At 41.0% G+C, this 15,736-nt stretch overlaps 1 protein-coding gene across 2 annotated transcripts in view; it reads left to right on the forward strand.

Moving 5' to 3' along the window:
• The window catches only part of PRKCE (protein kinase C epsilon), a 495,965-nt gene that overhangs the window by 468,313 nt on the left and 11,916 nt on the right, over positions 1–15,736 (forward strand). The gene's annotated exons all lie outside the window — the stretch shown is intronic.

A 15,736-nucleotide genomic window follows, 5' to 3' on the forward strand; every position in this document is an offset into this window, starting at 1 on the left:
TGTCAGCTTTTGGGCTAAGAATATGTATGGCAAATTTTATGATGAGGTATTTGAAAACATTGGCTTAGAGTCTAAAGAAAGAATTGACTCTTGACTATAGCACTGCAAGTATGGTACTTTTATATATGTAACGTGCTTGGATGCTCTGCAAGAACGAGGCCCACACACACTGTGAGTTATTTGGCTTTAATGAAGGTAAAGTGACACATTTGCAGCGGGGACCCTGGGCGTTGCTGTCACTTTGGCGGGGAACCCAGCACTGACGCTTAGCTCGGCCTGGGTCGGAGTCCAAAGGCGGGACCAGGAGCATACAGCTATATATACACAATACAAAAGCAACTTATACATATGCAAAAAGGGACTTTCCACAAGCTATGCCCGCCCTTTGGCCTAAGGCCATACAAACTGGTTTTAACCAGTTAAAAGCAAATTATAACTGGCATGCCGTGTCCTACAATGACTGGCCACTTAGCAAGCAGGGGCTTTCCACAAGGCCGCCGAGAAAGCGGAGATACCCTAGCTAAGCCATGACACAGTCTTCCGCAGTCCCCTACATTATCTAATCAGACAATATTATTTTCCACTGGCTGCCAAAGCTTTGGAAACCCTCATGCTTCTTTTAATTTTGTTCCCTCTTTATTGTACTCTTTGGTCTTGTCTGCAAGTATTTTCAATGTTCTGTTTGTATCTTTCTTCAGACAGTTTATGAAGATATTAAAAAACATTGGGCCCAATGAATCCAAATGTCATAAATATTAGGTGCAGAAAAGACCTATTAAGTCATCTAGTCTGTCCCATATGTCTATGCAGAATTTTCCTCTGTAGGATAACAATGTAGGTTCATATATCCCAAGTGACTGGGCTTTCACCACTTCACTGGGAGAACATTCCACTACCTAATAGATTTCACTCAGAGGAATATTTCAAAATCTAAATTTAAATCTTCCCTTTTCTAATTTCATCCAATTTGGTCCGAGTTTTAACTCCTTGTACTCTCCTCATTAATTTCTTCCCATTCATTGTTCACACCCATCAACTATTTGAACTGTTAAGTCAAGTTTAGCCAACCTGTATATGTCAAGCTCTTTTAACATTTCCACATAGACGTGTCCTTTCATCCCATAATCATTTTTATTGCTCTTCTCTAAACCTGTCCTGTTTGTCAACATTTTTCTAGTAATAGACTGACCAGAACTCAAAGTGAAGTTCTAAATGAATCCACACTCGCTTTACCCCAGGCCGCCAATATCTCCTTATTTCTCTAGAGAGTTCTGAAACTAATTGCCAGTGATCCAGTACTTCTGTCAGCTATTTTCCCTTAATACCTCAGGATGCATATTATCTACTGATAGTTTTGCATACATTCACATTTTCCAGCTATTCCCTTATCTCTACTTTATCAATAGCCGTTTTGCAAGATCTTCATTATTTAATTGTCCAAATGAATTTTTGTTTTTCTTCTTATTAAAAACCAAAAGGAATTCAGTATCTCAGCCATTTTGACTGGTCATTGATATAACCCCTCCTAATATGTTAATGGGCCTTCTTTCTTTCTGATAATTCTTTCTTTCCCAATATATTGCAAAAGCCATTTTTATTTCCTCTCACACCCTTTTGATAGCATTAGCGCCTTTGCATATTTGCTCCTTCTTCCTTACATCACTATTAATATTTTTGTTTGGTTACCTCTTCTGTTTTCATTGAGATTTATTGATGATCTCTAAGCAGTTCCTTGTAAAGCTAGAGTGTCAACTGGTGGCTCCTGAAATACTTACTTGTAGGGATAATTATATGTCGCACCTTAATTATGCTGGGTTTTATGATCTATCAGGCTGCTATCACAGCATTGGATTTCCATACTTCCCATCACACCTTATTCCCCAGCTTTCTTAGTTCTCCAGACTTTGCCTTCCTGAAATCTAGTAGCCTTGTACGGCTGCTTTCTGTGAAACCTTTCCTTATGATGGTGAATTCAAAATTTTTTAGTCTGGTCTATTAATTTCTCATTCTCAATCTGTTCCTCCCTCTCAGTAAAAAGTGTATCAAGGATAACTTATCTTCTGACTTATCTCTATCAGTTCTTACAGTTAGCATCTCCCCACTCTGAAAGTGCACCATGCATAATTAATTACACTATGTGATTCTTTTGTACCGGCTCCATAGTTTTGCACCTGTTTGGTTTTCCCTGTTTTATTAGAATCCCCAGGCAAGATCATCTGAAAGTTTTACTGCACCTCTTAATCAGAAAAGTGATATCATTTGGAAAAGAAAATTGTGACTTGTATTGAGTGTTGACAAAAGGGTTACACAATGAGAACACAATTATAAACCGTGCAACCTCAAAGTCGGAGTACATCCAGTGAGATTCAGATGGGTCAGTGTTAGGCCAATAAAATTTAATATCTTCATAAATAATCCAGAAGAAGATTTTATAGGGACACCAATCTAGGAAAGATTGAAGGGACACCAATCAATAAAAGATGGAAGGGAGAAAGTACGGAAGACTAACGCAAGTGGAATGGAACGTATATAGAATTCCCCTTCAAATTTGATTCAGTTTAATTAACTGCCTTGTTTTCAACCCTGACAAAGGCACACTTGAAGTGCTCTACAATTTTTAACTTCTTGCAGTTCTGTGAAGGAAATATTGATTAAGAATGTCATCTAAAAATGTAAAAAAAAAAAAAAAAAAAAGGGCTTGGTATACAACAGTGATGTTAGGAAGACTTAACATACTGAGAACACCTTTGAGCCAAGAGGCCTGATTTGTAGTCAGAAAATAGACACACATTTACATGCACTGTGAATGCACATAGCTGCAAATGCGCACAATGCCCATCTAGTCATGTGTGCATCAAAATTCCAGATTTGCATGAACATATATAGTAGTGCCTGTGCAAAGGAGGCACATATTTACACAAGTGTGCAGCTGTTTTCTGACCAAGACCTAAGATGATTAAGGGAGATTTTGCTATCTACCTGTGTCATAGATACTTGAGGAAGTAAGAAAAGAGGGATAATGATTTAAGTGAATTATGGGTAATAAAATTACAAATAAAGGGCTTAATTTTTTTTCAAAAAAGGAAATTTAAGACATTAAGGGAAAAAGGGGAAAGTTAAGACATTAGCAAAAATGGTCAAACACTGAGGTCAGTAAAATAATCTGCCAAAGGAGGTGACTGAGGCATCAGCATTAGAATTAATTCTGAGTAAATATCTAGAGTAAATTCTGACTCAGTTATGCCTGTGCTACCCCAGAAACCCTAGAAATGTGGGAGGAATCCTGACAGTCCTTTCCATCCTGTGATACTGGAGGACCAGGAAGCAGTGGGAGAATGGGAGAGGTGAAATATATAAGCCCTACGCTAATTAAGGTGTGGTTCCCTGTAGACTAGGGAGGGTTGCTACAGGTAAATTAAGTTGCCCTGCCAGGAATCTAATAAAATCCCCTGCTTCAGGCAGTCAGAAAAGGAGGAGGAAGGAGAGAGGACTGGAGCTTGGAGGTGTGTGAGATTTGAGAGACTAGAGAACTGAAGTAAGGGAGACCCTGCCTTGGTAGGGCAGGGAGACTCCCACCCCCAGTGTCTAAGGACCAAGGGTATCCCCACCCAAGGGGGAAGAGGGTAAGAAACCCACAGGGTTTAAGAGGGGCTGGGACTCAGAGTGAGGGGCAAACCCAGACCCCTCCCCTGCTTCCCTCCTCTACCGCCTTCTTGGGCCACTAGCGGGGCCCTCAGCACCCAAGAGCAGAGACAAGGTGTGGCGCCTTAGCCCTCCCGCTGCCCACCAAGAAAAGCGTACGGTCCACCAGATGAACATCAGCCATCTTGTCACAATCCATACTGGCTTTTATTCTTGCTGTGCTTACTGTAGGTTTGATCCAAAACTCTGATATCAATGCCAGGAGAGACTCCCATTGAATCTGTTGGGCTTTGGATCAGTTCCTGTTTCAGAGAGGGCAAAGATCCCTCTGCAGAGTGATAGAGGAAACCATAGCAGGTATTACTAAGGACAATATCTGGTGTATACAGTAATAGTCATGCTCCCAACCTCTTCTACATTGGTCCAATATGTCATTTTCAGCTCTACCATCCATTAAGACTGATCTTTGAATCTTCCACTTGGATTTGTAAGAAGCAGCTGTATGGCTGTTCATTAACCAGCCTTTCTGTATTTACACCATTACAGAAAATATGATTTATGCCCTTTACAAGCAACTCCGCAACTTTCATGGAAGTGCAGCTTCTAATGAGGTTCATGAAAGTTTATTCAGCTAGTGGTTGTAACCAAGTAAATTACCTTTCTAAATTAAATGGATATTGTCAAGGATTTTCCATCATTTTCAAAATGATTTATTGATTCCAATGATCCCTTGGAAGCTTAAAAACACAGATCTCTTTCCTAAACTATCTTTGGCTTTCAGCCTTGGGATGAAAATCATCCAGGCACAGAAGACCCTTCCAAGGCCATTTGCACAGGGGGAGCCATTGGCAGAGCAATGTCAGAAAAGAGCTAAGCAGCAGACTACTAAGAGTGACACAGAGTGTAGCATACTTGTGGGTCAGGGAAGGGCAATGGGATCCATGCTTATGCAGGTGAAGTGAATTCCTTTAGTGTGCTTCCTGCACCAGTTCTCTAGGTGCTTCTCTTGCGGAGGGATCCTATAAGGTTTTATTTTATTTTAAAGCAAAAATATTATTGAAGCATTTGTTTGGAGGAAAATAATAGAAATTAAATGGAGCAAAGAGTTCTGTGGCACCTTATAGACTAACAGAGGTATTGGAGCATGAGCTTTCGTGGGAGAATACCCTGCATCCGACGAAGTGGGTATTCACCCACGAAAGCTCATGCTCCATTACTTCTGTTAGTCTATAAGGTACCACAGGACTCTTTGCTGCTTTTGCAGATCCAGACTAACACGGCGACCCCTCTGATACAGAAATTAAATGGACTTTGCAAACAGAGGTAAAGAGGAAGGATATGTTAAATCTTGGGCCTGGTGACCTTGATAGTGTCTCTTAGGGTTTGCTTCCATTATTCTTAGAAAGCTTGTGCTTGAGTTTCAAATAATTTCTTGAATTTTCCTGTGTCTTAGAATTCAAATTAGATGATTATAATTGCACTTTGAACCTTAAACCCATCCTCTAGAATAAGGGCTAAGGGACAGTTCACCCCACCAGGCACAATACTCCCATATTGTGTCAGCGAAACCCTAGGATTCTTCCATATGGGGAGGCCAAGTTTTCTCCTATCTCCAGCCATAGAGTGTTTTTGAGGCTTCCAACAATGAAAGAGCTAATCCCCCAAGAACCACAAGGGCCTGAAGTATCCAGGCTGGCTTTCTGCTCTCCATCCCTCTCTAGCTGCATGGCAGTATGGCCTTTGCCCATTAATCTGATTTAATCAGATCATTCCCCAGAAGGAGGGGTCTCACACTGTGAATGAGAAAATTGGTGAAAAGCATTCATTTGTCCACAAAAGTCCTCATGGGTTTCCAGTGTGTTTGCATTGGTCACCCACCACCTCCCATACATCAGTCCATCAAGTAGTGAAGCATCCACAGAGAGACTTTTGTGTGTTTGGGGGTAAGGAAAGAATGGTACTATGATCTAGGATCCACTCTATCCCAGTTCCACTTGCCCACTGAAGCTGGGGGAAAGTTCTAACCCTAAATTCACAGCTCACCTGGGTGAAGTCAGTTGGAGCTTCAGAAGTACAGCAACTCTGAAAATCAGCCCTTTATTCTTCCTCCTTTTTCTTGTTTAATTAATATGGACACAGTAAAATTACTGCTTCAGTAAGATTGGCGTTTCTCAATCACTGGGTCACAGCCTCTGGGGGATGGGTCACAAAAGGCAATCAGGGTGGGTCACAAGTTATTGAAAGTTTTGTTGCAATCTAAAGCAAAGAAAATCTTTCCCTCTCAGATCACATACCGTATATACTCGTTCATAAGCTGAATATTTTTGGTAAAAAAGTGACGCCATGAAGAGCAGGGGTCAGCTTATCAACAGGTCTACACCAAAATTTGATGATTTAAAACTCTGTGGAATCATTTAATTGAATATTGACTGGGGGGCTCCGTGCCTGTGAACCCTCCAGGTAAACAAAATGTCCTGACCCGCCAGCTGCTTACCCTGATGGGCTGGGAGCCAAAGTTTTCCAACACCTGGAATATAGGTTCGGCTTATGAAAGGGTCATACCGTTTTTGCTATTTTTACTTATCCATCTTGGGGCGAGTCGGCTTATAAATGAACAGGCTAGTGAATGAGTATAGACAGTATTCTCTGTCATCCTCTAGACACATACACAAATAAATTGTATGGACTTACCACGGTTACCCCTTAGACTTTTTTAATCCCTTCTTTTAGAATACATTTAAGAGGGTTGGAAAATTTTTACCTTCGAATAAGGGGTCACCACCCTGAAAAGGTTGAGGAACACTGAGCTGGACACTGCTACAATGCTTAGTAAACCAAATGTTTACCCTGTGGGGTTTCTGTTTGGCAATGAAACCGAAGTATGGTACTTTGATGGCTTTATCAGTGCCTGTAGCAACCCATTTTTACTGTGGCTGTATAAAAATAGAGCTAACAAAGTAACTGTACTATGGGGATTTGCTGTGAACACCCAACTTTCACAGAGCAACACGTTGTTTTCAACCTCTACACCATTATAGCTTCTAACTTTACCAATTTAAAAGGCTGCTGTCATCAACTCTGTTAAGCTTCAAAAGTGATCTGCAGTCTTAGAATCATAAAAATGAGAGATGGGAAAGACTGGTTGTAATCTCTTGCTCTGCTGTGGTAGGACTGTAAATGGCAATATAGAATAAAAGCAAGTGCTGCCAAATGAGCGTCTGGTTTATCTGAATCCCCTGCATTTTGCCAGCTTACCCATTACCACCATTGTTGTGTCGTTGAGAATATTTTTCCCAATGCCTATCTGTTCAGTCTGTAATTCTAAAGGCTCTGGGAGGCAACACTATGTCTAGAGGTTGGAACGAGAGGACTGAGAGGAGTTCTAGGTTCTTTTACCAGCTTTAATACTGGCTAACTGTGTGACTGTGGACAAATCACCTAGAGTTTCCATACCTCAGTTTTCATATCTGTAAAATGAGACTAGTAATACTTACCCACCTGTATAAGGCACTTTGATATCCTCCAATGAAGGGGCCATATAGTTGAGAAATATTGTTATTAAATTATGTATGCTCAATTTGAATCCAATTTTATATTTTCTTAATGACAACACTTGCATCACTTTCCTTGGGTGACTGTTCTACAGTATAACAGACCTCAGTGTTAAGAGATTTCTCTGGATAGCCTAAACTTTCCTGTGCTCATTTGTACAACCACGTTAAAGAGTTGCTATCACTTCTTAGTATCTGCAACCTTGCAGTTATCATAGCCCAGTCCCCCTTAGTTATCATTCTCAAAGTCACAGTGTATGTATTTCATTCTTTTAAATCTTTCTTCCAAAATCTATTCCTCCTTATAAGTCTTGTCTTAAGGATGCCAGCAATTTTGTTTTAATTTTGTGCTGCAGCAAAGATTCAAAATAAAATCATCCCACAAATACCAAATTTTGGAACTAGCCAATGCACTTGCTATGACTGGAGAAAATGCTCATGAGTGATTTTTTTTTTCGCAAGTGAAAAGTTTCTAAAATCTTCAGCAGAGCTTCATTAATGCACCTGTGAATGTCCAAACACTTTTTCTGCATGCCCACAAATGTGTGAAAATTGGGTAATAAATGGTGAATGCAAGTAGTCCCTTTGCGTGTACAGTTACCTTATTTGCACAGGCAAACATGCAAAGTTGCACATACAAAAGATGCTTATTTTGCAGGTGCCTCAATGGAGAGCCGCTGAAAATGGGTTCAGTAAGCCAGGTGTATGTTTATTTTTAAATTGCTGCCGCAAATGTCAGGTTACAATGAAATGTGGCTGGAATCCTTAAAGAGGGACTTTCTTTCTGGAAAAAACTTGCAAATATATTGGACTGAAATATAAATCATTTTAATCTTCCCATGTTTTAGATTTATTTCCTTACATTGATTGCTAATGAGCAAACATATTTGTGCTTTTTAATGAGGGCTTCTTGTCCTTCTGCTGTCAAGTCACAATGCTGCATTTCTGATATCACTGTAATTTCCATGGCAGTGGACTGTGATGTCATAAAGGCAGAATTATGACTTCACTGTTGGGCTTTGGGAAAGAAAACCCTTCTTAAAATACAATATCCTTAAATAATAGCAAAGGGAACACATGAAATTACTGGCCAAGTAAATTTCTTTTTGTATAAATGTTCTCTCTTTTCAAGTTTGCTTCAGTGTGAATGTCCCTCTTTAAGGTAAGGCCTTCAGTATGGGGAAAACGTCAAGGTAGGTCGATTTTGAGGCCTAGTAACCTTGAGGTATCCTTCAGTCTCATTATATATTTCCATTCAGTCATCCTGATGCATGGCAATCAGCATTTAGCAGAGGGGAATGGAAGGGGCTATACTGCATGCTTTTGCATGAAATGTTATTGCTAAGATCAAACACTGGGTAGTGGGTTGAAATCTCAGACACTCATGTACCATTGTTAACGCACTGTTGCATTATGTACTCCCCACCTCCCTGCTGTCCTTTCAGGATTCTTTAACTAAAGGAGCTCTTTTCTCAGAGTGATGCTGACATTGTGGACAATGCTGGTGTACAAATAAAGAGTTTGGGACATTAAAGATTTAATATCTATCAATATTTTTTAAACTGTGGTAAATTTATCTCTGTTAGATAAAGGGGGGAATGGAGAGAAAACCAACTTTGGGCTTTATCTGTGGGTGGCTAATATTTGTTAGCATCTACCCATTTTTCATTTCTGGTGTAACCCAAGATGTATGGGACCCTACCAATGAATATAGGTGAGAGGTAAATGTTTAAGGGCTGTGGGGTGGCTCCAAAATACAGGATTTTCCCTCTTCTTTAATCAGTGGTTCAAATCCCATGCAGATTTACAGTGATTAAAAATCATTACCTGCTGATAGATAGGTGGTAAAATTACTTCGTAATCTCAGTTTAGTTCCCAGGTGACAGCTGCCACCAGCACAAAAGTACTATCATAATTGGCAGCGTCAACAGAGTTTGTCTGGGTACTGAATGACTTGAAGATCAAACTTCTCACTGTGGTCACTTCAGAATAGGGTTGAGGCAGATTGGAAGGGCAGTGTGGAGAAACTTGTGTGGCTTCTATGTGTTCCCTTGTGGACAAAAGGGCTTAGGTCTCAAAGACTAAATAATCTGGAACCTTGTTTTTAACCCTATATTCTTTCAGAATTGAGGGATAAATCTTTTTAGCAGGTTTTATCCAAATAATTTGATGCCATGAAGTATGGTGTAAAAAGTAGATCAGAAAATATAAGCAAAATGATATTTTAAAGGACTCCACTGTTCCTTGGTTAGATGAACAAGGGTCCATTTTCCCAACAGTTGCCCATTTGTTAGCCATCTGGGTTTTTTTGTTTTGTTTTGGGGTTTTTTTGAGTGGCAGGGGGGTTGTCTCTTATTCTATTGAGTGTCAGTGCTGGGAACAGCTGTCTTGGGCTTTGATACCACAACACTATAGAATAACAGAAGTATTAAAGCTACTTCCCAACAGTGCAATTCCCCAAATATTTATAAGTTAAACAATTATTATAATGCTGCTTCTGATTCTGTTCTAAGGACCCAGTAGTGTTTGTTTCTTTCCTTTTGCATATTCATAGTCTTGTAATATTAAAATATTCTCATTTTGAATTATTAAATGCAGTTCATTTCTACATTTAACTTTCTCTTCACTTTACATTTCCAACTGTGCCAGTTAGGCTAGAGTGGTAAGCAGCAGGAAGGTTCTAGCTTGGCTTTTGGGCTTCCTCAGAATAACATTGATTCTAGTTCACTTTTTGGCTGCTTAAACCCCCAGTTCTATTTTGAGAAAATGATATGAACCACAGATTCTTATTACTGTGGCCATTTCCAGTGCATTCTTGAAGCACTCACACAGACATATTTATATTATGTTATATTATAACATATTTATATGTTAACACAGATGATAAAGTAGCTCATTTGGGCCTGCTCCTGGTCCTGTTGAAGTTAATGGTAAAACTCCAGTTGATTCCAAGAAGAGGAATCCCCAAGCCAGATGGTGAAGAGGAAGTCATTGGAAGGAGAGGAGGGAGTTAGAGTCTTTCCTCACTGGCTCTGCTGCAGTTCTCAGCTGGGAGCTAGCAGATAGAGAATGTAGGCAAAGCATTTACTTTTGCCCTAATTCATGTGGCTGCACCCATTATATTATCAATAGCCCATTCCAAGAGTCAGAAATTTAAAATCTCTGTGGAAGAACTACAACTTCAACTATTTCCCCAAGGATTTTAACCAGAGCCATTGTAGGCTGATATGCAGGGCTCTCACTTGAGGAGGAACTGGTAGAGAGAGAATATGATTCTGTTTATTAAAGTATTTGGGGGTTGAATGTTAGAGGTGCTGTGTCCCACCAGTTCTTATAATGAGGCCATTAGTTTAGTACAGGGGTCGGCAACCTATGGCACATGTGCCAAAGATGCGCACAAGCTGATTTTTAATGGCACGCTGCTGCCTGCCGGAGTCCCGGCAGGCAACAGCGTGCCATTAAAAATCCTGCCCAGCCTGGCCGCTCTTCTCCGCCCTTTGCTCCCCGCGTGGGGGCAAGGGGCAGGGGGCAGAAGCTTGGTCCTGCCAGCTCCCCTGCCTCTTCCTGTAGAGTGCTGGGTTCCTGCCCCTTCATCCCTCCCTGCTGGCCGATCAGCTGATGGCCCTTGCGAGGGAGGGGGTCGGGAAGGAGCAGAGTCAGCGTGCTCGGTGCTCCTGGCAAAGGCAAAGAAGAAGCAGAAGGCAGGGCCTTGGGAAAGGAGGGGTGGAATGGGGGCATATCCCCTCCAGCCCTGACCCCCCCACACATACATCCCAGTCCTCTGCTCTGACCCCCCCCCCACAAACCTAAACCTCCTGCCCCAGCCCTGAGCCCCCTTCCTCATTCTAGCTCCTGGCCAGACTCTTCACCCCCAGCCCTGTGCTCAGTGCACTCCCACCCTCGGCTCAGTGCAGAGAGAGGAAGAGAATGGGCCAGAACCAGGGAGAAGGTAGGTACCCCCGGTATGTGGGCAGGGCTGGGACCCCAGACCGGCAGCGGGCTGAGCGGATCCGGCAGCCCGGATCCTGGCTGGCAGGAGTCGGTGTATGGAACCCCTGAGTGGCAGTGGGCTGAGTTGCTCAGCCCACTGCCGGTCTGGGGTCCTGGCTGCCAGCCCCACACAGCCTGTTGCTGGTCTGGGATTCTGGACGCCAGACCCTTGCCAGCAGAGGTCCCAGCCACAGTCCCCACTCAGCCCACTGCCAGCCTAAGTGAACAGAACGCCAAACCAGCAGCGGGCTGAGCGGGCCGGCGGCGTAAGATCAACATTTTAATGTAATTTTAAATGAAGTTCTTAAACACTTTGAAAACCTTGTTTATTTTACAATACAACACTAGTTTAGTTATATAATATATAGACTTACAGAGAGAGACCTTCTAAAAAACATTAAAATGTATTACCAGCACACGAAACCTTAAATTAAAGTGAATAAATGAAGACTTGGCACACCACTTCTGAAAGGTTGCCGACCCCTGACTTAGTAAATATATGAAACGGACAGGAGGAGAGAGGCATTACTTATTAAATGCTGTTCTTGCAGTGTCCTAGAGACCGCACTCCAGCCTAAGACCAAATGGCTACATCACAATTAAAGAGCCCCTTAGCCTGAGCCCCGGGAGCCCGGGTCAGCTGCCATGGGCCAGCTGTGGGCTTTTAACTGCAGTACAGACATACTCACAGTGTGCTGAAGCTGCAAGAGATGTAGCAAGCACTGGAAGCAACATGCAGTGATGCATGATTGTGCACTGAAGTTTTTAAAATATCCATTAACTTTTGGGGTGAACGTGCTTGTTGGTAAAAGCTGAGTGGTCTACCAAATCTGTATTTTTTTAAAAAGGACTCACACTTTATATTGATAGCTTCCTAATATATTGTGACTTTTATTAAAAATATATAATTTCTATATATTTCTGGTTAGTAAATGATTATGCCCAGCCCCAGCCCTGAGCCTCCTCCTGCACCCCAACCCCTTGCCCCAACCCCAAGCCCCAACCCGGTGAAAGTGAGTGAGGGTGGAGGAAAGCGAGCAACGGAGGAAGGGGGGATGGAGTGAGCGGGGGTGGGGGCAGAGGGCAGGGCAAGGTCATTCGGGTTTATGCGATTAGAAATTTGGCAACTAAGGCTGTCAATTAATTGCAATTAACTCGCATTTATCTCAAAAAAATTCACAATTTTAAAAATTAATGGTGATTAATTGCAGTTTTAATAGCACTGCTAAATAATAGAATACCAACTGAAATGTATTAAATATTTTTGGATGTCTTTCTACATTTTCAAAGATGTTAATTTCTATTACAACACAGAATACAAAGAGTACAGTGCTCACTTTATATTATTATTTTTTATTTCAAATATTTGCACTGTAAAAGTGATAAAAGAAATAGTCTTTTTCAATTCACCTCATACAAGTACTGTCATGCAATCTCTTTATCATGAAAGTGCAACTTACAAATGTAGATGCTTTTTGTTACATAACTGCACTCAAAAACAAACAATGTAAAACTTTAGAACCTACAAATCCACTCAGTCCTACTTCTTCTTCAGCCAATCACTAAGACAAACAAGTTTGTTTACATTTATGGGAGATAATGCTGCCCTCTTCTTATTTACAATGTCACCTGAAAGTGAAAAAAGTTATTTGCATGGCATTGCAAGGTATTTACGTGCCAGATATGCTTTTGTAGCTGGCATTGCAAGGTATTTACGTGCCAGATATGCTAAACATTTATATGCTCCTTCATGCTTCAACCACCATTCCAGAGTACATGCTTCCACGCTAATGATGGTCGTTAAAAAAATCATGCATTAATACAATATGTGAATGAACTCCTTGGGGGAGAATTGTATGTCTCCTGCTCTGTGTTTCCCACATTCTGCATATATTTCATGTTATAGCAGTCTCAGATGATGACCCAGCATATGTTGTTCATTTCAAGAACAATTTCACTGCAGATTTGACAAAACACAAAGAAGGTACCAATGGGAGATTTCTAAACATAGCTACAGCACTCGACCCAAGGCTTAAGGATCTGAAGTGCCTTCCAAAATCTGAGAGGGATGAGGTGTGGCGCACGCTTTCAGAAGTCTTAAAAGAGCAACTCTCTGATGCGGAAACTATAGAACTCAAACCACCAAAAAAAAAAAAAATCAATCTTCTGCTGGTGGCATCTGACTCAGATGGTTAAAATGAACATATATTGATCAACACTGCTTTGGATCATTCTTGAGCAGAACCCATCATCAGCATGGCTGCATGTCCTCTGGAATGGTGGTTGAAGCATGAAGGGACATATGAATCTTTAGCGCATCTGACATGTAAATATATTGCGATGCCGGTGTGATGAGTTGGATCACAGAAACCCCCTTGGTGCTGCCAACTGATGTGCCAAGGCTACTACTGCCCCTGCTTTCCCTGCCAGCTTGGGGCTCCAGCACCCTGTCTTGTTGAGCCAGATACGCCAGTCTGCTCCAACACAGACTCAGAGTCTGAACCACTTGCCACAAAACTGCAGACTTAACTGAAAGCAATTTAAGAAGTGTTCCTGTCTTTAACACTCAGATGCCCAACTCCCAGTCGGGTCAAAACCCCAAATAAATCCATTTTACCCTGTATAAGCTTAAATTGTTCACCCTCTATAACACTGATAGAGGGATATGCACAGCTATTTGCCTCCCCCAGGTATTAATACATACTTGGGGTTAATTAATAAGTAAAAAATGATTTTATTAAATACAGAAAGTAGGATTTAAGTAATTCCAAGTAATAGCAGACAGAACAAAGTGAATTATCAAGTAAAATAAAATAAAACACGCAAGTCTGAGTCTAATACAGTAAGAAAACTGAATACAGATAAAAACCTCACCCTTAAAGGAATTCCACCAAACTTCCTTTTACAGACTAGTCTTCTTCTAGTTTGGGTCCAGCAATCACTCACACCCCCTGTAGTTACTGTCCTTTGTTCCAGTTTCTTTCAGGTATCCTTGGGGGTGAAGAGGCTATCTTTTGAGCCAGCTGAAGATAAGATGGAGGGGTCTCCCAGGGATTTAAATAGACTTTCCCTTGTGGGTGGAGACCCCCTCCTATCTCCTATGCAAAGTCCAGCTCCAAGATGTAGTTTTGGAGTAGGGTGATCAGATGTCCTGATTTTATAGAGAGAGTCCCGATTTTTGGGTCTTTTTCTTATATAGGCTCCTATAACCCCCACCCCATCCCGATTTTTCACACGTGCTGTCTTGTCGCCCTATTTTGGAGTCATATGGGCAAGACACATGTCCATGCATGACTGAGTTTCTTACCAGCCAAACCACATTCCTGGGAAAGCTCTGATGTGGATTGGCGTCTTCAAGTTCATTGTTGGCTTAAGGGGTTCTTGATTGGGCACTTAATTTGCACATTCCTTTCTTAAGAAGCTGACCAAATGCTTTACTAAAGCTACTTAGAAATCTAGCAAGTATACTGCCGATATTCCTAACTTCAAGTACAAAAATGAGATATCCATACAATTAGGAGTGTATTCAGTATATCATAACCTTTACATAGATATGTTACACAGCATATGTAGCATAAAACACATTCCAGTTATATCATATATACATTCATAAGCACATTCCCATTAAGTCTTATGGGGTACACCGTCACAGCCGGCTGCAACAGTGCCATGTGAGTGCCTGTTCTCACTTTCAGGTGACATTATAAACAAGAAAAGGGCAGCATTATCTCCCATAATTGTAAACAAACTTGTTTGTCTGAGTGATTGACTGAACAAGAAGTAGGACTGAGTGGACTTGTAGGCGCTAAAGTTTTACATTGTTTTATTTTTGAGTGCAGTTATTTTTTGTACATTAGTCTACATTTGTAATTTCAACTTTCATGACAAAGAGATTGCTCTACAGTACTTGTATTAGGTGGATTGAAAAATACTATTTCTTTTGGTTTTTACAGTGCAAATATTTGTAATAAATATAAAGTGAGCACTGTGCACTTTGTATTCTGTGTTTTAATTGAAATGTATTTGAAAATGTAGACATCAACAATATTTAAATAAATGGTTTTCTATTATTGTTAGTGCAATTAATCACAATTAGTTTTTTAATCGTGCTATTCATTTTTTTAATTGCTTGATAGCCCTATTGGCAACTCTACCTGCCAGTAGGTTGCATTGCTGATCTATGGCCACTATTGCAGCCCCAAAAGAATGGCCGATTGGTATGTGTAATCATCATTCTCCTAGTGTAGAGCAGTGCTACCACCTTTGCACATCCTCCCTGCACAATGAAACTGCAGCGGTTTCATTGCATTAGGACCATCTGTTGCTGGAAGAGGGGCACAGAAACAAGCATTTGTTAATATGTGGTTACACCTTATATGTTCAGAAGTGTGTATGTTGTGAAGACCCTACTACAGGCAGAGTAGAAGACAGAAAGTGTCCACTCTTAGCATTGTAATCATGGAAATGCTTCAGATAAGAGAGATGAAGTGTTTACTAGCGGCATTTGCTTCAGGGTGGCGTTTGATACTATTTTTGCCTTTGTCGTAGTTTAA

Source organism: Gopherus evgoodei, chromosome 3 (genome assembly GCF_007399415.2).
Source record: "Gopherus evgoodei ecotype Sinaloan lineage chromosome 3, rGopEvg1_v1.p, whole genome shotgun sequence".
Lineage (NCBI taxonomy): Eukaryota > Metazoa > Chordata > Testudines > Testudinidae > Gopherus > Gopherus evgoodei.